Source organism: Diorhabda carinulata, chromosome 5 (assembly GCF_026250575.1).
Source record: "Diorhabda carinulata isolate Delta chromosome 5, icDioCari1.1, whole genome shotgun sequence".
Taxonomy (NCBI): domain Eukaryota; kingdom Metazoa; phylum Arthropoda; class Insecta; order Coleoptera; family Chrysomelidae; genus Diorhabda; species Diorhabda carinulata.
This window is the reverse complement of record NC_079464.1, coordinates 15,582,681-15,607,736: the sequence shown is the minus strand read 5'-3', so window position 1 is coordinate 15,607,736 and position 25,056 is coordinate 15,582,681. Positions and strand designations below refer to the sequence as shown.

The following is a 25,056-nucleotide window of genomic DNA, read 5'->3' as shown; positions in this document are numbered from 1 at the left end:
TTATTACGGCGTAAAGAAGATTTGTAATCACGACCGGGGAATTCGAAAGCTGAAGCCTTAGCCCCCCCTGGCTAACGAACGCAATTAAAGTGCTAGGATATACTAACAGTAATGAGTCACTTGCTCTTAGTCCAAAGGAGAGTTGCAAATAAACAACCAAGCTACCATACATGTGCAGCTAATAAAAATGTTTTAATTAAAAACAAAAGTTCTTGTAGATTATGTTTTAAATGATGCTTCCACCAAAAATGAACGCAATTTTCGGAAACTGTGTTCTAAATCTCGTTTCGGGTTAGGATTCGCAAAAGCTGTTTGATAATCTGCCTGAAACCCGGGTTATAATTTCTTACTGATTCAAATTTCTCTTCTCTATGTTACAATTTTGGAAACAATACTTTCACAAAGAGATTTCTTAAAACTATAATGATTATTCAACTGATCTATCATTTTCTAACAATAATTTATTTGGTAAGTAACTAATAAAGATGAAATAAACAAAGTAATGGGTAGCTTTCACCAACAACAATAAGATATCAGAATAATCTACAATCTATTAATTCCCATTGTTTATTATATCAATTTGGATACAAACCTAAATCATTATCGAATATGATATTCAACCTTAAAGCTTTATAAAGATTCGAATCAATTTTTTCGGAATGTGAATAAATTAATTTCGTGAAAGTTGTTATAGTTGAGCGTCCTCGAAGTAAACAACATAACTGACAACAATAAATAAATAAAAAGTAGTCACGTTACAATAATAAACACCAAATACAAATTGGTATCGATTCTTACTTGAAGGACTACAAAAGATTCCCCAACAACGTAAAACTCATATACCTGGCGAATTTTAAAAAAAGCACATCTCACAAAACATAAAATATAAATTGGTAAAGTGGTTTCAATAATCTGACTACCGTACTCGTTGGACACACTATGCATGTATATGCCCTCTTAAATACCAATCCTATTGTATACAAAAGCTATAATTAATTAGATTTATGGTCGTTATAGCAAAAGTAATACAAAAATAAGGGTGGGTAATTTACTAAGTAAATGAAACTTAGACAAGTGTCTAAGGGACACATGGAATCGCTGAACTACGATGTTAGTTTCCATCAGGGAACGGTCAGTTTATGATAAATTTTAACGAGTACAATAATAACTAGACTTTGATTAGTTAATATAATATAAGACAAAAATTAGGTAATCCGAGACGATACGTTGATGGAGTATAAAAAAAAGGACCCATCGTGTAACTTAATATATGATCCTAATAGTTCATATTAGAAGTGGTGAGATAATTCACGCGTTTTCTAGAGCAACGAATGCGACGAAATTGACACTCCAATTATAAATATTTGTTGACACTTCAAATATAAATAATTCAAAGTGTTTCTTGAATTTCCAAGTAAATAGGTGAAGAACGAGATGAAGAATTTAATTGCACACACTTTTTTCGAAAAAGACTTTCAGAAATTTCGATTATAACAAGACGCTAAAAATGTACACATAATAACCGAAAATATTATGTCTACTAATTACTCACTTTATGATCTACTTGCGTCTATTTATCGAAGAAAAATAATAAACCAAAAGAATGATCAGTATGTGATCAGTACGTGAATATCCCGAGTGAAATGAAACACGACATCGTTATTGGTCCAAATCAGTGGTGCCAAAATATACCACAAATAAAATCCGTGTGGGAGGAGCGAGCGCCGCATGAGAATCTTTATATATGTCTGTTGCGTAATTTTCTTAAATATGTCTGACACGGAGATGATGAATTTGTTGATTTTAACGCTAGCGGAAAACAAATTATTATGAATATTTATAAAAATGAAATGCAAGAAAATGATGATAAGAGTTTAGGTATAGAAAATCTGTTATCAGATTCCCCCGCAAGATGTTCGACTAGCAGGAGATGTGTCGGGTTAACGTCCTCTTGAGGCTAAACCTTTTTCCCTCTTAATATCCCGTATCCCACCTGGAAACCTTCCCGTACTATTATAGGTAGCATGTATTTACAGCTTTTTCCGATTAATTATATTGATCTCCAGTTTCTTGTCTACTTCCCTGTTGCATGATAATTTCCTTAATTTGCCTATTTCTTCCCTTTTTTCGTATCGTCTTCCTCTTTAGGTCTGATGTTGATGGTTCTTGCGGCAGTTCTCTCTGTTGTTCCCAAATTGGTCAGTAGAATATCATATGTTGTGCAATGTCCACTTCTCCGTATTAGATGCATATATCATCTTTCGTTTTATCAATTTTGTACGTGAAGAAACGATAGCTGTCATTCGAGCATTCCTGCTATATGTCTATTGTCTGTATTTAGGCTTCTTTTCAGTCACGTTTCTTCTCTTGATTTGCAGCGGCATGAAGCTCCTTTCTATCTTCTTGCTGCTTTTGTTTATGCGGTTCTATATGAACAGCATATCTCTAGAACGGTCTGTCTTTGGAGTCTTCGGTATGTTTTACTATTTGGTTTCATTTTCATTGCAGCTATTCATACCGTAACTGCAAACAATAATATTGAGATGATTACTTGCTGCCTGTTTTCTTTTACTTGCTTGGCGTCCTCCAGCATTGTTCTTGACAGTACCATACTCATTTGGCTTGATAGCCTAACCTAACCTAACCTAAACTAAACTAATCTAACCTAACCTAACCTAACCTAAACTAAACTAAACCAACATAACCTAAACTAACATAACCTAAACTAAACTAACCTAACCTAAACTAAACTGAACTAACCTAACCCAACCTCTCTGTCTGTCTCTTTAGATTTTAAATTTAAACCCAGAACTTAAGATTATACAATTTGGTTATGGATGTTTTAGGTGAATTTACATGATTTAAAGTTAATTATAATTCAAATTTTTTGACAGTTTTCGGCTTTAGCATGTTAAGAAAACCTAAATAAAAATGATTGTATTCAAAGGTTTGATAAGTACATTATAGTGGTGAAAAAATCTTTTTGATACACCACCGCACCCATCCCCACCCCATTTTACATACGAAATATCTCACTACCATCCGTTTCCGGCAGAATACGGAAGTTTAGCCACAGTTTCAATTGAATATAGAAAATTTTAGTCAATTTATAAGAAATTTTGCAAATATAAAAGCAAGAAAAGTTTAGTTTTTGAAGATAAATATTTGACTATATAATTTCATAATAAGAGAACATGAATTATTCTTTTTTGAAAAAACTCTAAGTAGTCGTATGATAAAACAGTTAGCGGCGGGCCTGGGAAGAGTCTTTTGTTCTTTTCTACTACTTTTACCGTATTTTTTGCCCCTCCAAGTAAAAATAGAACTACTATAATAGCATTATTTCATTAATACCATTACATTTCCGGCGTTATCTTAAATTTCAGATATACATCTGTTATCCAAAGAAAACGTTCCGCTGTAACAACCACAGTGAAAGTAGTTCCCATGTAAGAGCAATCAAGTGAAAAATTACCCGCAAAACTGAATTATAATAACTGACTTATTCACCGACAACTACAACAATAGATTTTTAACTTTCTTCTACATAATGTGCACTGGATAATATATTTTCAAAAAATTATCGCTTTCTCGCAGAATGTCAAAATACGAAGGTTGCTACTTAAGTTTTAAAATATACAAAAGAAAACAAAAATTCATAATTTTATGGCTTTATTGTTTTCCAAAATATTCTCCACTAATGTTAATTCAGATTTGAATGCAGCATCTTCTTCTTCAGGTGTAGTAATATGTTGAACTCGCAATTTATTTTTGATCTGTCTGCGAGAATAAGAAATTAATCATTGGGTGCTAAATAAGGACTGTACGGTGGATGACCTATCAATTAGATATTCGGACTGTTCATGGTTGTCAAAGTGTTGGTGGATCCATCTTGCTAAAATCTCTCAGGTTTTATGTGAATAAAATATATTTCTTCTTTTGTTTGCCATTTCTTCTGAAGTCATTAGGTTGTGTAATATTTCGGTAATATCGGGCTTTTGATCAGTCCAAACCTTTTTCTACTACTACTGTACATATTATGATTATAAGAAACCGAAAACTTGTATTAGCTTACGTATAGTTATGAAAATTCAAATTATTATTTTCTGTATGTACTATATTCATAACTGTATCAAAATAAAGGATTTCTACTATTCACCTCGGAAATAATTTCGAAAATGTATTCCGCCGTTCTTCAAAGGAGAAAAAAAAACAACTACTTTCCTGGCTAATGCCTCGACGAATATTGAATTACAACCCCTCTGCAGAACGTGATTTAAATCGACTTTTTTGTCGATATTAACATTTTCGAAATTATTTTAGAGGTGAATTGTATAAATCCTTTATTCTGATACATTTTACACACCTCATTTACCAGCGAAATCTATATTATCGGCGCCTACCAGACCGGTGGTTCGCAGCTAGAATTGTGGATGACGCTATTTAGTGTTCGCTGGGAAATGTTTGACTACATGTACCAAATAGAAACGCTCTTTAACCTCTTCAGTTAAGGTCTCAAGCCCGAACGATGGGTGTTAAATTGCTCTGATGAGTCGTAATAACGTCGAAACTAGTCAGTCGTTACAACCTCTCCTTGCAATTGAGGATGTTGATATCGACAAAAAATTTTATTTATATCACGATCTTCAGAGGAGCTCTAATTCAATATTCGTCGAGGCATTAGCCAGGAAATTAGTTGTTTTCTCCTTTGATGAACAGCAGAATACATTTTCGAAATATTGAATTTATAATAGAAATCCTCTATTTTGACCCAAAAGTTCTAGAAAAATAGAGAAACAAAACAAGTGAATAAATAGACCTTCCTAGAAATTATGCAAAAGAAGCATTATAAATAAAATGATAGAGAAGGAAAGTTCAAACGAATTCCGGGGATAGTACCTAGAGCACTGACAAAAACCGCCTCTGCATATTAAATTATTACAACTTAGTCGATTTTAAGGTTAAAAAAAAATTCGCAGTACGGCTTAAATATCAACCCACTAATTTTACGCAACCGCTGAACTCGTTTAAAACCTCATAATAAAAACGCGGCACAGTAAAAAAATTCGTGACAAATAACCACCTTGTGATTTAACACACATTATTGTTGTCTACTTACATCTACATAACGGAAGTACCAAGGTAGATATTAGAATGGAAGTACCACCTATGAGCTTGTACCGACTCGGGCAAAACCGCAGTGCTTTGCGTCACATTTACTTGATACGAATTGTTATTTAAACCGGTGCTCCTACATTATGATTCTTGTATTCTATTCAATTATTGATTCATTTTCTTCTAAATTACTGTCCTTTGATATTTCTATAAAAAGCAGCTTTCCATTTCATTGTACCGCCAATTGAACACCTATTCAGCTTTGTTACGAAATAAATAAAAATGTTCTAGATAAAATTAGAACGGAATTTATTAATTTATTCCTAGATGATTTCACAAAAATATAATTTAACGAGTGTTGTCTCGTTTGCGACTTCAAGCTGATCAATATAATCTTTTTCTCATTTTTTTAACCGTTTTCTAACACTAAGGTGAATTTATACACAATGTCTCTTGCTTACTCTCTTAATTTATTTATACACTTACACTAAGACGCTTAACTATTCACTAAACTATACATTAAGAGTTATTATTGAACATTTATCTATTTCTTAAGATAATAATTTATCTAAGCAAACCGTTTACTTATCTATCCCGGAATTACATTATTCACTGACTGAAAAGCTGATTAGCATGCGCTTATACATAGAAAACTGATTTCTCGATAATTCGGATTTTAAAATGTAACTCAACAAAAAGGTCTCTGTAGAAATTGATTCTATAAAACGGCCACAACATACTGTAAATAAGTTACTTATGTAATTAAAATGAAAAACCTAATCCTTCTAATTAAGTTAGTATTTATTCTTTTAATTTTGACTTGGCGGTTGTTTTGGCTTCATAGACTCTGTATCTCATTGTTCTAAAACTCCTTCCAAAAGAGTTTTTTAAGAAGTTTTTTGACCCACTTTCCATAGTGCTAGCACGACTCTTGGAGTAAATGCTGTGCTGTCCCTATGGTTTGCTCGCAAAATTTGCATGTGTCTTCTTCTTTTGTGTCTATCGTCTCATGGTGGCAGTTACCTGTCAGAAGATCGTTCACCAGCTTAATTCGTCATTTCGATTTCCGAAATCTTCTGGATTTATAATTTTGCTTGAAAGGTCTTTTCAGTCAGAGTCCTTAAGCCATTCATACATTTCACAATATGGAGTCGTTTCCCGTTCTTTTCTTGCTGAACTGGTAACTATATTAGCGTTATATTATTTCTATTAGCTAGTACTTTTCAAGTTTATTTACAATTCCACGTAATAACCCTAAGTGCCTCAAGGACGTTTGGCTATCAATGAGAATGTAAATGTGCTGTCCGGTAAGATTTTTATCCAATCAATCGTGAGCACTTATTTTTATTGCTATCAACTTTGCCTGACTATCTTGAATTGTGTATTTTTGAAACAATTGAACCAGATCTATGGACAAATTTGCTTATGGAAAGCACATATCTCATGTAAATTGTCAAAAACCGTTGTAAAATAATATCAGTCATTTGATAATAAATGATGAGAGAAAATATAAATTTAAACACTCGCAAATTTTGATAGACGATTTTTATGCATACAAAATTGTTGGGTTACAAAACAAAATCTTTGGTCTCTAGACTTTTCTCACATTTTCTCAAATAAAAACCAACATACATGACTAGTTACTTGATATTATTTATTTGGTTGGTATTCTCAAAACACGATTTACATTAAACTCTAGAATTCCTTTGTCATTAACAAAACTAGATGAAGGTTTGTCGATTTATAAACGTTTTTAGCAATTTGTAACCGACACGATAACCAAATTTCAGCTTCTATTAACTTACAACAGGACCTGCTTCACGCTCCATATCGTGAACGAGTTCGTAGCTATAAGTAATACCAGCCAGGACGTTTAGTTTCTATTTACCACTCGTATATGAGAGTCGTTGTGAATATTTTTCTAAAAACGGATATATATGTATATCCAACTATCATTGAATATTTGTTTTTGAAATACAATACGTCGACGCAGTGAGTCAAAAAGAAAATGGCGAAGAAAGAAGTTCATCAGCCATATAATTTTTTAATGATTCTACCTAAATATTAGTTTTAATATCCTTGATGAAATTCACCAATAGATATAAAATACGACGGTTATATATGATTAAAAGGTAAGTGACGAAGGTTATGACCTCTAGTCTTAGGGTCGAGGATGGTGACTAATAGCAAACAAAACAATATACACAAAATTATACACAAATCGAAAAACTAAATTAAGAAGCGCGTGACAAATCTCTAGAAGCAGCGTAGCTTTGCAGAGATGCGAGAACTGCTCGCTTGCCTATCACGCGACATAATGAGTTTCTCCTCAATTGAAAACGTCTCGCCTGTGTTTGTGTTTTGGAGACTATCAAGGAAAAGTCACTTGGGATTTCCAAACAAGATTAGTTGGAATTGCCGGGGTAAAAAAATTATAGTTGTATTGAGGAAATTTTGCATCCAAACAAGCATAAGAATTTATCAGCAGATACAGGTACATTTTGAAAAACTTGACGGGGTAACTCCCAAGACTATTTCAAATATACTTGGTTAACCCATTAATGCCCAAAACTATGTAAATGATTTTTGTTGATCAATTATGATATATCATTATTCAAAAAAACTGAGGCTCTTATGGAAATCGAGGAAACATAGTGTAGTTTTAGTAGAATTTTGGTATTAAATAATTCAATAGTCATCACAATTTATAAAATTCATCTAAACTTGTTTGGGAACTATAAAACTATAAAACTCCCACACGCTTTAGTGGTTTGATTTTTACACTTGGAGTATTCTCTTCGCTTCTATTGGCGGATTTTTAAGTGGGTTCTTTTGGATTTGTATCCAGAAGCTCTTTCAATTCCCTCACTTCCATATTTCTAAGGTAGATATCAAGAAAATATGGAGTTTTTCTGTTTCATAACCCATAAAAGCGAGCTAACTGACTAGCATTGGTAACGTTTAAACGTAACAACAAATGAATCTATGTTCATTTTGATTTTAAACAAAAATCTTGATACCATATTCATTCATTCATTTATCCATTGACTAAGTTCACATATCAACTTCATTGATGTGAAAAATTATCAAAATATAAAGATTAACCAGGATATTCTTTGTGAAAAACAGATTTAACAGCACAGTCCCCAAGTGGTTTCTTCATTAAAAAATCAGAATTGTAAATAATTATAGATGACCAAAGAGTTGTTAACAACTCAGCAAACACAAAACGTTATAACAACCAGTTAGGTATAAGAAAGCTTTCGACTTCTACAATATTCACAGAGGTGTTTTGCCTCTCTTTTGTATCAGTGGATCCATCACAATATACCAAAGGTTTGTTCTTGTGTAACTTTTTCTGCGATGATTCGCTTGGTGAACTTCCCAAATTGTCCGGGAAGTAATCGAGGTTACTGTTCAAAAAGTGGACTTTCAGGCTCATCAAACATCGTAACTCTTCAAACTTTTTTATCATGTTGGCAACAATAGACTTATATTCTGGGACTTTTTCATTTCCCAAGAACTTGGTGACCACTTCCTTGAAAGATACCCATGCTTCTTTTTCATTTGATGTCAATGTGGATTCAAAGTTAACGTCAAACATCATTTTTCTAATATCAGGTCCGGTAAAGACGTCTTTCTTTTCGACAAGCTTTAAAGACTCTCTAACAAGCCATTTTTTTTGCACCAATTTTGATTACTAGCTCAACTGTCCCATTAACACAGGAAACATGGAAACTTGGTAAAACCACCTTGCTTACCAAGAAGCAAGCACGTTACTTCCTATTCGCTTATTAGACCAGGAACGTCTGAGCAGTACACCAAATCACCCTCTTGTTCAAAATACTTTGAAAATTGTTGTTCTCTCTTCCTATACACATGAACGCTAGTTCCAGCCGCCAACAAGTTCATTTCTTTTAGCCTACAGCCAAGCAGTTCAGCTTTTTCTTTCGTTAAGCCCAGATCCCTAACTAAGTCGTTAATCTCGACCTGAGTAAACAATTTAGGCTTAACATTTTCTGTAAAACATTGAAATTCTTCTTCGTGTTCGTCTAACTCCAAGTGAACATAAGAAAATTCTTCTGTTACAATAGAATTTAAGTCCTCTGGTGGTTCAGGGACCGGCAAATCTACAACGTGCCCAACTGGTCGGATAGCGGACGGAAGGCTAGGGTAACTTATTACTTTCTTGTTGTTAGAATTATGACCAGTAATATCAACACTGCAAAAGTAACACTCAACACACTCAACAACACATACATAACAAATCTTATGCGACGCCCAAGATTTATACTGATCTCCAAATTTAGCTCCAAAGTATGGTAGATAAACCTTTTTTTATAGAGTCTGTAATGTGTATTTGGTGTTTTTTAATAACAAACTCACCACAAATATAACAAATATTGCCAGCAGAGTTTTTACAACCGCTATTAGGAATTGCACTGAGCATATGTACATACAAGAAACGGAAACGTGAAACTGAGGTTAGGTTCGTTCATTAAATACCCCTAGGTAGGTATGGAATCGGTATTGGTTCTATTTTTTCACTTTTATTTTAACTATAAAAAAGCTGTTAAATTCTAAAAATGTTGCTTGATTTCATAAATGTAACTATAAAATGTGAATGAATGGTGGATTCAGCAACCTAAAAAACATAAAAATAAGGTATTTTTAGGTTTTTTCATCGTTGGCCTGTGTTATTATAAATATAATCCCTCTATGGAAATCGAATCTAGCAATACTTATATTTTATTATTAATGTATTCATTTCTACTTTCAAATTATGTCTTTAATTCGTATTTAAATACAGATCATTAAAACTTTAAAAACTCACGTACCAGATAAATTATTTTTTTCTTAAATCATATGTTCTAAAGGCACTGGCCTATTAATATTTATCCGTTGATTCAACTTCTCTCATTCACAAATCAAAAAATTATTGCGGACGTAAAAGACAGTTAATCGGTAAATTGTATTTCAGCATACGAGAAAGAAATTATTTAACGCCCATCGAAGCGTTATTTTCATTGAGAAAAGCTGCGTATGTAGGCGTTTCGTAGTCTGTATGTCTCGGCGTGAAATAGGAACCAGTTCTTAACACCAATGTAGTGCCCCCAGGAATCAAGAAAGGATTTAACTACGTAATTACTATTATTAACGAAATAATGCATCAGGGTTTTGGACAAGATTTATCTTTATCAACCCAAAACCCTAATTTAAACCAAAAATACAATACAATGTAATTTTTCGATAAACGCCAATTAATTCCCGAAGAAATATAACAAATAAGATCAAAAGTACCGTCAAGAAATTTCGCGTCTGCATCGTTGTAGTCAGATTTCGCACATACTGTTTAGAAGGCATCCAAAAATCGAGAAACCCGTCGGCTGTGCGTACAGCCTGTTATCAGTTTTTCTTTATGCTAAAGGTATCAAAGCGATCCATATTCATCGTGATTTCTGTGTAGAGTACAGCGAAAACATAATTAGTGATGAAATGGTTTGATAGTCAAAATAATCTCACAAGTGGTTTGTAAGTTATTGTGACAAAACGTTTAATTTGTTTTACCAAAAATACTGACAAACATGCATGAAACCAAGCGTTTAGCCATTGCTTCCACTTTTATTTCACGATGATAACGATACTTGTTCAATCCGCTAAACAAAATATACCAGAATCAAAATAAATATTGTCATTTTGAAATGTGTGTCGTGTTTGGAATGAGAAGATTTTCACTAAACTATTTACTATTCACTAAACAATGCATTAAGATTAATCTCTAAGCACTTATCTAATATCATATCAATTTGCTCTGGTACCTTTCAATCCTGTTAATACCAAGGGATTGGAAGGAATATCAGAATGAGTTTTAAATTGGTTCATAAATCCAACAATACAATTATTGGATAATCGTAAGGATAAAATACCAAATTGGAAAAAAAATGGTGAATGAAATTTGCTGTGGTGATTATGGCGGGAGGTATATTGGGCAAACTAAGAGATCCGTTATTGTTGGGTTTAAAGAGCACATAGCCCACTTAAGATATGGACGTGCCAAAAAATCAATTAACGTAAAATTGTTAAAAAATGTTTCCAATAAGAAATTATTGAATGCTTGGCATTAAAATCAACGGAGAAGCAATCAACAACACTATATTTGTCAACGACATGGTAATTATGGCAAATAACAATGAAGAGCTACAAATTATTATGTAAAAAATATACGTAAGCATTTGAAGATTATTAACTCTCCTCGAATATATCTAAAACCAAAACATATATTTATCAGCAAAAGTCAACATCCCTCAGTGCGTCTAACGATAAACACACAGTAAACGCGGGATGGGAACAGGCATCAGAAATAGGATCACGAATAGTAAGGAGGTCGAGCTGCGTGAAGAAACACACATGAAGAAACTATTTACCAATGGAGATATTTCTTCACCACTCAAATTAAGACCAGTCAGGTGCTACATATTGTCAGTTTTGTTATATGGTGTAGAGGCTTGTATCCCAACCGAGGTTACTTCAAACAAATTGAGCACATCATCAACATGGAAGTCATACCTAAGGTAAGAGTAACTAAGGAAAGAAAAGGAGGTCGTTTTTATATTAAAAAAAAACGGAATTTTTAGTATTTTGGTCACGTACGTATTTTACAGATGATTGATTAAGGTGAAGTGTATAAAAACAGGGGACCAGGTAGAAGACGGCATCCATGGTTGCACAATCTACTCCAGCGGTTTGGAGTGTCATCTATTGATCTACTTAGAAACGCATTATCAGGGTAAAAAATGTCGTGTTCATAGTCAACGTTTGCAACTGATAAGGCAATTGAAGAAGGAAAAACTATATACCAACAGAGATATTTCTACATATTTGCAGTTTTGTCATATGGTGTAGAGGCTTGGATCCCAACCGAGATTACTCTAAATAAATTCAGCACATTACCAACATGGAAGTCATGCAGATATTAGGGAAAGAGAAGGGGGTCATTTTTTATAGTAAAAAAACGGAATCCTTTGAGTATTTTGGTCACGTACTAAGATATGACAAATACCGTTTTTTGCAGATGATTGTTCAAGGTGAAATGCAACTTATAAGGAAATTAAAGGAGTAACAACTCATATTATTTGATAATGTTTAATACAAATTCCATTTATCAGTTTATTATGAAATACAGGAACCAAAAACTTCGAATAATATAGAAATAAAAATTTTTGTTCACTACACTGTCCCTGTCGTGAATTCATACAATATTTTATAGAAAGCAGTAGCAGCAATTAAACTCGAAACAATTTTTTATCAAAAATTAACGTACGTCTTTGGTTCGGATGCAAATGAACACGCAAAAGGGAAGTCAGCAACCCACTCTCAGTTCATTCCTCGCTTTTACATTCGACTAGCAAACATGTACATACTTAGAGGTTATTTCAATTTGAAGTTTGTAGATTCGTTCAATGATAGAAGCATAGACCGTAATGGTGGGCTTCGATGGCTAATAAACTAACTTTTTAACGGTACATTTGAACGCCAACGTTTCAACTGGATTTTTATATGTTATCGAAAAAAAGTTGTTTGTTTACTTAATCGGTGACACCACGCACACTAACCCATATTTTTACGAGTTCAATCGATTTGTTGTTCGCGAGATGAACTATCCATTGTTAAATAGTATGTTATAGAAACCAGCCATTTTTCTGCTCTTCAAAATTGATGCGAAAATTTTATATGTGGCGTCTAGCAAGGTTATTCCTCTATAATTTCTTCATCTTCTTCTGTAATCTGTTTTATTTGTTCTTTTGATGCTCCATTATCCACGAGACTTCAACATTTTCATTTATATCATTTTCGACAGTATTTCTTCGAAATATTCTTTCCATTTTCTAATTTTTTCTTCTTCGTCACCTACAAAGTTTTCTTCTTTATCTTTGTAAACATTTTCCATTTCCCTTCTTATTAATCTTTGGATTTTTTTGTTTTCACCGTTTTTTTATACTATAACACCTACCAGTGAAAAATTTATGACTAACTTAATCTCTTATTACACCCGTATGTACAATTCAAGTTTAAACAAGCAGCGGATGTGTAGAGTGGGCGCTACAACTGAAAGTGAAACAGTTTTAGTGATGAATCAGATTCCGAGGAATCTACGTATTGCCTAAATATTACAACATATTGCAAAAAAAAGTGTGACAAACTTGCTGACCTACTTAAAGAGGATCGTCATATGTAAAAAACAAATATGAAGAAAACGAAAACTTATACGGTAAATGACATAATATCGATATTATAATAAGCTGATGGTGACGTCAAGTTTAACAAATACATTGTTAAGTTTAATCAAAGATAATTTGGGAGATTGCATCACGAATTTAATTAAATAATTGCATTTAGAACGTTTGTCTATTTTTTTGTTTTTGAGAAATATTTTTAGAGATTTGTAAAAAAAATTAAGCGGTAGTAATTTCATGTAGATGATTTTCTGAAGTTAAATTCGGCTAGAAAAATTTGAGATGCAATATTTGTACATCTAAACTGGACCATATTTCAAAATGCTGATTAAACATCAAAAGAACTAATTTAGATATAATAATTAAATAAATGTACAAATTACGACGTCTGCTACTAAATTTTGAAATTATTGATGACAAACAAAGACTGTATCGCGTATGACCCGTCAATTTGATATTTTAACTATTAAAAAATGTTTTTGTTTGGAATTATGTGTGAGATCTCGCACTATCGTGGTCGAGAATGATTGGTCTTCCGCGACTTCTGATTTTTTCGAAAAAATGCTGGTGTACCATACAGAATTGATCGTTCTACATTGTTCTGATGGAACGGTGGTGACATGTCCATGGTGTTTTTTCTTCGTCTTTAATGACGCATACATTTATTTTCGGGTTCATATACGTAGATCCATGATATCACATTCTTATATTGAGCGGTAATCAAATTATGCTGTATCCAACGCGAATAAATATTTTTGACAGCCAAAGGCTCAAGCGATATTGAATGTATGCGAGTAGAACTAATCTTAAGTATGCTTGAACCTCACAGTATGTACCATGACATTTCAATATCAGTTTACGCACAGCATCAATGTTTCCTGACACAACAGCCGATTTTGGACAACAACCTTCACGAAATTCATCCTGTAGCGAATGCGACCACGATTGAATGCGGTAAACCAGCAAAAATGATAGTTCGAGATGGTTATTCGCCACGAAAAGTCCAAACGAGTTGATCGGCACACTACTGTAGGGTTAATTCACGTCGAGGATATAGCACCTCGTCAATATTTATTTATTTAGAGGTAACACATGTTTCGCATTGGTCCTTTCTAAGACAAAATAATGACAGATTCATTTTTGAAATTTCTCGTGAAAAACGGTTCTTGAAACTTTGATACTTAGTAAATGAAATCGATATAACTCTTGTTTGGTCTGCTACATTGGATTTAAAGGTGGCAACTTTTGATCTCAATTCTTTAGATTTTACTTTTCTGTCATAATGTACTTGAGATCACTCTTCTTTTTATTAATATGAATAAATGAAAAATACGGATATTTTACGGATATATTAATTATTTAGTATATGATCCAAAAGTACATTTTCAAACTTCGTAGTTTACTTATAAATTAATAAGAAAACAAACAGTAGATGTTGAAAAAAACTTCATGCCGCATAGTGCCTTGGTTTAACCTCATTTAACTACACAATTCAGTAACAAAGGACAGCCTAATCCAAATTTTAAGAAAAAATGGATTTACACACATTTCTGGTTTCACCGACGAAATGCATTGTTTTGATATACGTCTTCTATCTCTTTTCGATCTCAATTCGATAGTGGTCCTTTACCATTTGGTGAAATTTTTTGATATGGTTACAGTTTCTGGCCGTCCCAAACGCTCGACGTCTATCAAGCTATCACGACAATATTTAAATTCAGCTTCTTAAACTCGTCATAAATAATGGTATAGAGTCTATGTAGTTTCTAGTTGTGTAGGCGTTCAAAAACAAACATTTTTCAAAATGGTCGAGATTTTAAAAAGAATTCTCGAACAAGTAGTGCTAACATCTTGGGACAAAGCCCCACAAAAGTATCATCCTTTGGGAGAATATTTTTACTAGTAAGACAATAAGTTGTCATGCACCAAAACATTTTCTAGGTATAGGTATACAAAACTACTCTGCAAACAATCTATGGCAATTATTTAGAATTGGGACTCCAGGCCAAAAAACCTAACCTAATCTAACCAAGATGGTAATTATTTAGAATTGGTTAGGTTAGGTTAGGTTTCATTGATTTATCATATATAAGTTGTACCATGTAATGTCTAAAATAATGGAAATGTTTCCCCCGCCTTAAATTTACTATTTGTACCCTCAGAAACAACCATAAATGCGTGAAAAAATTTTTGAAACGATTTTTGCCTGGAGCCCCAATTCTAAATAATTTCCTAATCTATAATCTACATTTTCTGGAATAATTTCGTTAAAATTTCATGCCACTTTCAGAGAAAATATTTCAATGGTGAAAAACCCAATACGTAGAAAATTGTTATGAAAAAATCATTACAGATAATCAATATTATCAATAAAAAATGTAAATAAATCATAATGATCAATGACTGAATTATGTAATGGAATATTAGAAACCCCTCCTCGTCTATTTATCTTCAGAAACATGACAAAATTACAATAAATGTCAAGGAAACTATAATTGCATGCATAATTGTTCGTGAAATCAATATCATCAGACATCAATCGTTTCAATTAAGGTCATTCAGTAATTGTTTTATCTATTATTAAAAAATGTAAACGAATGTCATGTGGAACGTTCACCGGAAAATCTAAATATGGTAGTGGAATTTCAATACTATTTTAATTAATTAATTACATAAGATATCGATATCGTGTTATTGTTGACAGTAGGGAAGTTTATCGATTCACTAAATGGAGCCAATAACCTGTCGAAACTATTATTGTCTTCACTAAAATTGATTTATTGTTTCACCAGTAAAATTAAAGTAAAAATTAGATGTATAATGAATGCACCTGCCTTTTTTTAAGACAAACATTTGTTGACTAATAGGAATGAAAGGAAAGGGATAATTGCAGTGGCTAAAACCGTTGTTGATGTATATTTGACACAAATATCTCTTGGCTGGCTATATATTGGTGTTGATTCAGATTACTTACTATTTCCAAAGAAGTTATGATGAAGACAAACGCGTAGTTTGTCCAATTTTCGGACATGATATAAAAGTGAATGATATAAAAAAAATGAATTCAAATTAGAATTTCGAAAATAAACTGTTGTTTCCCAATACCTCACTAGTCACCGTCATTTTCAACCTGGGGAGGAAAATAGATTTTGAGGGAGAGACATTGAAACTATGTTTCGAAAACGTTATGTTTCTTTTCGTATCTCTTTTTCGATTTCGAAGATTCAATGCTACCGATTTTGCGTTTTCAGCCAGATCCTTTAATACGTCTTTGGCTCCACTTGAACTCAATTCTAAATTTTGTGACTGCGTGAAAATGCGGCACTTTTGATATTTTCTGGAGTAACCACCTCAATTGGACGACCAGAACGTTCATCGGTGTCAGTACGACCATGTTTAAATTCAGCAAACCAATAAAAAATGGTTCTTTTCTAACTCAATAATTGTTTTGAATCCATTGTACAAAAGTAGCATCAGTTGAATAGCTGTCACTTTTTTCTGACTTATCGATATGTCATAAAATTTTATACATATTATGAAGTTGATACTTCATAATCGTCATATGGATTGGACAATGGCAGCGCCATCTGTGTTAAGTCACACAACTTACTGAGTGATGTAATATTTATCAAATCGATCGATGTAATTTTGGTTTTCAGTTTGCTTGATTTTTCTTTTTCTGTACAATATCAAAACCATTAACTCATTATAATCAATAAATCTCGTGTCTATATCTTCATATAAATTTCTATCCTAAATTCTTTAAACTTATCGGTAATTCAGTATTCAGTAAGTAAACTTATTTTCCATTAGACGTTATCAGAACACCTATTTCGAAGACGCTTATCTACTATCAACTTGATTTATTACTAGATAAATTCTTAAATCATCGAGTCTCAAGAACATCTTGCTTGATATCTATTTTTATATAAGTACCTACTTGCATATCACTGCTCCTCAGGAAGTATTAAAAAAATATGATTTACACAACCCACGCGTTTCAACACGCATATTATGTTTCATTTGCCTAACCCCACAATAAATCTTCAAGGGCTTTCATCATAATATTCGTATGTAAATTTCACTATTGAAGTATTAAAACTATACTTCTTTCGATTTTTCCACAAGTTTATTGACAATCCTTTATTGTAGAAATATTCTACGTAGAAACAGTTAATAACCTACAGTTTCAAGTAATGGTATTTGTAGGATAACTCCAATTCTGGAAATAGATCATACTTCCATCATTACAATTTAACATCATATATCAGTGATTTCTGAAATCAAATGTTGAACATCATTAGTCCTAGACTGGAATTTTCGTTTATATTTCATCAAGTTTTCCAAAAGCACCAGTTCATTTCAATTTTTGTCTTGTCAAAAGAAAAAAGAAGAAACGAATGCTAAGTAATATTTTAGTCATATGAAAGGTTTATTGCTTACTAAATCTATAATAGTTATGAAGAATACCATTTCGATCTACTATGTACATCCATCGATCTTGCTTCCACTTTATTAGAAAGTCTTGCGTCTTCAGTAGTTGCTTCATCGTTTATAAAATCTCATCTGGAATGATCTTAGACTATTTAATTGCCTTTACTGTTAGGCCATCCGCTACTGGAGCATTTCCATTTTTCATAGCACCCTTATCATCTTTTGTAGCTCGCCGTGAGTGAAAGGTATCGGTTCCTCCATCATAGGTACTCTATCCTCTGCTTTGTTGAGTGTGGTCATGAACAACTCTTTTACCATGGCTTGTGTACCATCTCCGTATTGCAGTTTTCTCTTTTGCTAATTCTTATAAAGTCTACATTGTTACTCTATATCCAGTTTGATTTCGCTCTCTTCTCTTGGTTTATTTCTCCTCAGTCTGTCATACTTATTGTGCGTGCTCTCCATCTCTGTATTCCACTAGTATGTTTTCTATTTGTTACAAAATCTAACCTGAACGAACGTAACCTAACCGAACCATTCCTAACCTAACCTCACGTCCCTTGTGTATGATATTCGAATAGTTTGCTAATGGTATTCAACAGACACATTGGTTTATAAGAGTTTTGGTCACCTCCGAACAACATCTACCGTTTTCCATTGCAACGAAATACGCGTTGTTTGAACACTACTTTTATGCCTTGTAAAATCACTCCATCTTGGTAATTATCTCGTCTTCCTTGGCTCCCAGACTTCTACTTATTATTATTATCTCCCTTGTAGAGTGCATTTTATTCTTAAGGACTCTATTCAGGCGGTCTATCAACTTTCAACTGATTGCAGCCAGAAAGTTGAAAACTGGAGGCAAAAACTTGTGCTATGCCAATTTTTTCCGTTATTCGTGCTGAGTCCCTTGCATCAGTTTCTTTAATAGTGACAGAGCTTTTCCAAATATTTTCTTATTAAGCATAATCTCTTCATCTGTAACTTTTTTGGTGATTTTGGTTTGTTGTATTTATGTTTGAATGTTTCTTCTTTTTTCACGCTTTTTCATGAATTTTCTTTGTCTCTAAAGTATCTATATGAGTTCAGCTCTAAATCTAATAATAGTAGGCTTATGCTATTTACACTGTAATCTATTACTTGATTACTTAAACTATTTCTTACTTTGTGATCAATTTATTCACACTTTACACCAACATTTTAATATTTCATTTACTATGACATTAAATTTCATACTGTTGCTAAACAAGCACGAATTTAGATCAGAAAGAAAGTTCTCTAGTAATTCTAGAAAGTAAATAATCGAACAAATAAAATGGCCTTTCTAAAAATTGGTTCGAAAAAACAATATAAACAAAAAAAACCGGATCGATTCCACCGAAGCTGGTTACCCGATCTTGTGCGGTCTCCATTATTCGTTTATGCGTTTGACAAACGTGAAGATTAAATAAGTTGTAAACTAATACGAGTATGAAAGCACCACAAAATGTTGGACAAATTCCATTTGCATGCAGCATAGTAATTAATTCTTCCTTTGGAACTAACTAAACTTCAATATTGGATAGAATCCTCAAATTATTTTAGTCGATGCTGTATTTGAATTTTTATATACAATATGTTTTTATGTTTAATAGAAATCTCTATCAGTATAGACCTGAACTGAATTCTCAATTTATAATAACATGATTTTTTAGTTGATGTTAGATAGGTTTTAAACAGGAAATATTAAGCTCGCCAAACCCGTTTTGAACTTTTCACGCTCTGCGAAACTATGTGATCTCTGCACTTTTCAAATAAGCAGATTCACCTTTAGTAATCCAGGTCAAGCTTATAGGAACAACACTTTTGTAAAAAAAATAAATATTTTCAAAATTATGATAACTAGTTGACGATAAAAACCGTTATTATGGAATAGAAAAATAATAGAAATTCAAAGTTAGATCATAATTATTTTATATAAAAATAGTTCGTTGACTTTGTTGTTATTAATAATCTATTTATTTTTATTGATAATAAATTGTTTCGTATGGTTTTAAATACGTCCGTTTACATAAGATAGAATTCAACAGAATGCGACGTTGCCAAACTATCTTTCCGTTATACAATCAATTTGCAACAGTCAGCTGGTGGACGCTCACGTTTCTTTCAATACGTTAACAAGAAATAATTTTGAAAAAAGTTAGACCATACATAGTTATCGTAACTTTTGTGATGCAAATACTATATAATTTTTCTCATAATAACCTTTATTAATCAAAAAGTTCACTTCATTTATTCTTACTTAAAGAAATGTAAAAAGTATAAAAGAATCCTCACTTCAAAACTGATACTTAATTTTGACATATGGCAACATTGATTTGAATATGTCAAATCTGACTTTGCCATCATAAAATTTGACATTTTTAATGGTCATCGTACTTGCATACGACTGCTATTTGAGATGTTTACAGATCCTTAACACATTCATCTCTTTTTCATGACTTTTGTCGTGTATTAAAACAAACAGCAGTGTGCCGATTAACTCGCTTGGACTTTTCGTGGCGAAGCACCATCTTGGGCCACCGTATTTTCCAGATTCAATCGTGTTCGCACTTCGCTACAGTATGAATTTCGTGAATGTCATCAAAATCATCTGTTGCACCAGATAACATCGATGCCGTGCTTAACCTGATATTGCCAGGAGATTGAGGCATAATAGGGCATTAGTTCCAATTACATACATGAACATTGGGATGTAAAGAAGATTTGTAAGCGTTGGATACCGCTTAATTTGACAATCGCTTAAAAGAAGCTCATATCGAATGGTGCAAAGAATAATGAAAAAATTTAATCACGGTGCTTCGAAGGATGACCCAAAACTTAATAACAAACGACCATATCGGTTTTTCAAACGAGCCAAATCCAACAAAAGTACTTCAAAGCATATGGTCGCTTATTTTTTCGGAATAACTGGGATTGTCACCACCATTCCATTGAAGAGACGTAGAACGGTTAGTTCTGAATGGTACACCAACATTTGGTTGCGAAGAAGTGTTCGAAAAAGTTAGGAAAAGCAATCACAGAAGATAAATCATTCTCCACCACGAGCTCTCACATATCAGTTTAAACAAAAACGATTTTGAACAGTCAAAACATCGAATGAAGAAGCGGTTGATGCTTTCAAATCACATGTTTTGAAGGTACCTCAATCTGAATTGAAAAAATGCGTCGACAATTGGTTCAAAGGCATGCAAAAGTCTCGATTTAGGAATATTTTGGAAAACTATAAAGTTATATTCAATTATAAATATTTAGTTTTATTTGTTTGCTTCAAAACTTAAGTAGCAACCAAGGTGAGTTTTATAAAAGCAATAACACAGTTCAGTTTAGAAAAAAAACCGGTTTATTATTTCATAGAATCCGACCCATTGGTTTCTTTGATTAAATTTTTTTACGACAAACTTTTATTAACAATCAGAATATTTACTTACATGCCATGAGTTAATTTGCTCGCGAGTGCTAAATAATCTATAATGTATTAATGAGGTTTACAAATTATTGTAAGTTTCGTGGTCTTAGCAAATACTCTAGTAGTGGGTTTGAATGAGAGGTTTCATGATGTTTGATGATCCAACTTCTTCGACTATAAGCACTCGCAGGTCCACGTAAATTGTGTGATTTGATCTATACCGTGGAGATCTGCTAGATAATTGAGTATTTTCGATTGGGATTTCAAAATTAATGTTAGATTTCGGAGCAAAACCTTACAGTTCACTTCTTTATGTCTATATAGGCTTGTAGATAAATGCCAAAGTGGTTATTTGACAACTATATGTGGTATGTTCTCCTATAATTCTTCTTCTTCTCATGCCGTCTTCTCAATGAAGGTTGACGACCAATGTTTTTTAATGCGTCTCTGTCCCTCGAAACATTAAACAATTCTCCGAAGCTGAGATTTGTCGTTCCCTATACTGTGCCCTGCATTATATGTTCTGTAGCAGTAGGTATTTGTCGTTGCACGACGTGTCCTATGTAAGATGTTTTTCTGTTCTTAATAATTGTCAACAGCTTTCTTTTGTGACCAATATATCTCAGTACTTCGTCGTTGGTGATTCTGTTAGTCCAGCGTATCTTTAGGATACGTCTATAGATACACATCCCAAATGCTTCAAGTTTTTGATCATTTGAGCTTTCAAGGTCCAGGTTTCCACTTTCTACAGCAGTACTAATCATACATAACATTCCATGAATCCTATTCTGACGTGGAGGTTTAGATTTCTGTTTGCAAACATTGAGGAAGTACTTGATATTTGAGCGTTTATGACTGAACCAAGATACTTGTATTTTTGCACCCATTCTTTTTGTTTTCCATTCAGTGTGAGAATAGATTTAATATTAATATTTTGGTTTTTACTTATAACCACGAATTTGTTTTTTTTTTCAATATTTATAGTGAGTCCTGCATTTTCACATTCTCGGTTGATTCTCTCTAATAGGTTTTGAAGATCTTCCTCCGATGTTTACCCCCTCATGGCTCTCCTCCATCACTTTCTGAGAATATATATTAAATAGTTGTTGGGAAAGAACGCAGCCTTAGCGAACTCCCTTTTGAATGCACTACTGCCGTTTGATTGTAAGTTAATAGTCATTAAATTCTCTATATGTTTATCGTGTTGGACTTTATTAAAGGCCTTCTCGAAATCAATGAAACAGACATATACATTTTTGTTGTATTCTCTGCACTTCTGTGGTAGTACTGTGATAGCTAATAGTATTTCTTTAATTCCTAATCATTCTCTAAAGACAAATTGCGTTTCATCTAGTTGTTTTTCACATTTTTGGATATATTCTCTGCTGAATTATTTTCAAGAGTATTTTAAGTGTTTTGCTAATCAAACTGTTCATCCGATATTGGTTGTTCTTCTTAGGCAATGGAATGAATACTAATTTAAGCCAGTCTTTTGGAATTTCCCGAGTTTTATAGGTTTTATTGAACAATTTTGTTGGATGGGTCAAGCATTCTATTGGAATGCTGTCAGGTCGAGCTGCTTTTCTGGTTTTTGAGATTTTCATGGTATACTCGACTTCGAACTTAAGAATACATAGCTCTTCGGTTAGTCCGATTTCTTCTCGGACGTCATCTCGCCCTGCTGCAAATAGGCGCTTGATGTACTCTTCCCAAATCCGTTTTTTGTCATCTTCTGGATCTCTCCTTCAGTGTTCCTTGTGATTATTGGTATCTGTTTTATTATATTTCCAGATAATTCCTTCGGTTTTTTATGTAGATTAAAATAATCATGTTTATTGTTCAATTTTTCCATTTCCCGACAGCTCTCTTCCATCCATCTTTCTTCGGCCTTTCTTATGTAGTGTCCTACTTGTTTCTTTAATTATTTATATTTTTGTGAGCTAATGTTCTAAGAGATACGCTTTTCCTCTATAACATTAATTATTTCTTGGGCATCCATGGTTTTTTCGCTATTACATCCGCGGCAGTCCGAATCGTAGATTTAATTTTATTCCAGGCAGTGTCATTTGCAATTGAGTCGTTAAATTTTTCTTGATATTGCTGTTCTTTGAGCTTTTCTAAGTCTTACTTTTACATTGGCTGTGAGTAGTTCATGATCGGTGTAGGCATCTGCACTTGAGCATGTATTAGCGCTGTTGATACAAATTTGGTTCCTCATCATTTTGGATGTTTACAAGATAGCTATCAAGAAGTTTAATTTGAAATATATTCGTTACTTCATTAAAGAATACTTTAATAACTTAAATAAAGCATACTTCCATTGTCTACAACGTTTTCGATTATAAATACATCCCTACATACTTGTAGTTAGTTAGTTATACAACTAGAAAATATAATTTATACGCAAAACAACTTTTGCTGGATCAGCTGGTGATTAAATAGATTTTAACAAACTTGATCTACCTATGTATCTAAGTATGTATTAGACCTGTATTCATAATTACTTAATTTCCATTTAATGAAAGATAAATCATTTATAAGTCAATCAATATTTTTTTCTACTTCTTTGATTTGAAGAATTTTAGTAAAATACGGCAACACTGAGATAAGTACAGTTGACTCACATCGTCGATTTCCGTAGACGTTCTTCTCTTCTTACAATTCTCAAATCTCGTGCTTTACTCTATACTTTATCGAAATCTATTGCCCGCAATTCATCCTTTATCAGTCTGCTAAAGTTTATATCTATTCATCCTTGTCGTCTAGTCGTCAAGTGGAAGTTTATCTGCTACAGAGAGCACAGTCCCTACAAGCGACCCGCAATTCTCTCTTATAGTTCGAGACTCGGAGACTTGTTTGTACCAGTGTATTCTCAGTTAACTTGAAAAACTCGGTTTGTGAGTAACACTTGTTTGACTTAAGTCGACTCGGACGTAATATTTGTTCGAAAATAAACTTCGAGACTTTTAACGTCGATTTTTCTAGGAAGTTATTCGCACATATTTAAGGATTTAGTGAAAAATTGTAATTTCGCGGATTGTGTTGGTTTAAGTGAAATAGATTTGACTTACAATAATATTAAAATATAATATTTTTAGTTAATTGAATGTTTTTATTGGTAACTTTATTGGTGAATAGTGATAAAACGAAATCCAACTGTCTTAACTCTTAACTCTGATGTGAAAAAGTGTTTTTGCAAAACTGGATTTTAATTGGAACAGTAAGTAAGCAAGTATTAAATTTATTACATTTGTATTTAAATGCGAGAGATATATAGAAAGTGGGTCGCCAGTTGATAAAGGTTTTTAACTCTCCGGTTAATGGTAGACGAGAGTAGAAATATATTATCGATAATCGTACAGGGTCTCTCAGATAATATTTACCGTTCCCCGCGGGCTAATATTAGTAAACCAGTAATAAATCATCAATACCCGTTTGTATACATACAGAATGTTGACAGTTATTGTCACAAATGTGCATCTAAATTCAATTATCAAAGTATCTATTCAATTATACAGTACGGTCCATATATATGGAATAAATTTTATCGTTTTTATGTAGTACGAGTAAAAATCCTGACAATTAAATTGAAAATTTACAATATGAAAATATCATCTCCCAAACTCCCTCTAATATATAAGCGACCCCTCGAAAATTTTAAATTAGGGGGTTCGTATGGCACCTTGTTGGAAAGGGATTTTAGTCCTGTATTTTTAAATTTGGTGCAATCATAACTGAGGAAATTAATTTTAAGATGTGAAATTTTGATAATGTCTCTATCACAAAAGTTTACCTAGAATTAATATAATAATGGAAATATCTCAC

The 25,056-nt window shown here is 32.8% G+C and overlaps 1 protein-coding gene across 5 annotated transcripts in view; it reads left to right on the top strand.

Annotated features, from left to right (window-relative positions):
• The window catches only part of LOC130893897 (protein TANC2), a 138,219-nt gene that overhangs the window by 22,169 nt on the left and 90,994 nt on the right, over positions 1 to 25,056 (top strand). Inside the window, exon 1 of one of the 5 annotated variants that reach the window (XM_057800339.1) lies at positions 23,954 to 24,451. The exons of 2 other annotated variants lie outside the window; for them this stretch is intronic. The gene's annotated coding sequence lies outside the window, so the exon portion shown is untranslated. Of the gene's footprint in view, positions 1 to 23,953; positions 24,456 to 25,056 lie in introns of those variants that run through there. 2 more of the 5 variants (XM_057800340.1, XM_057800341.1) reach the window with 2 other exon arrangements.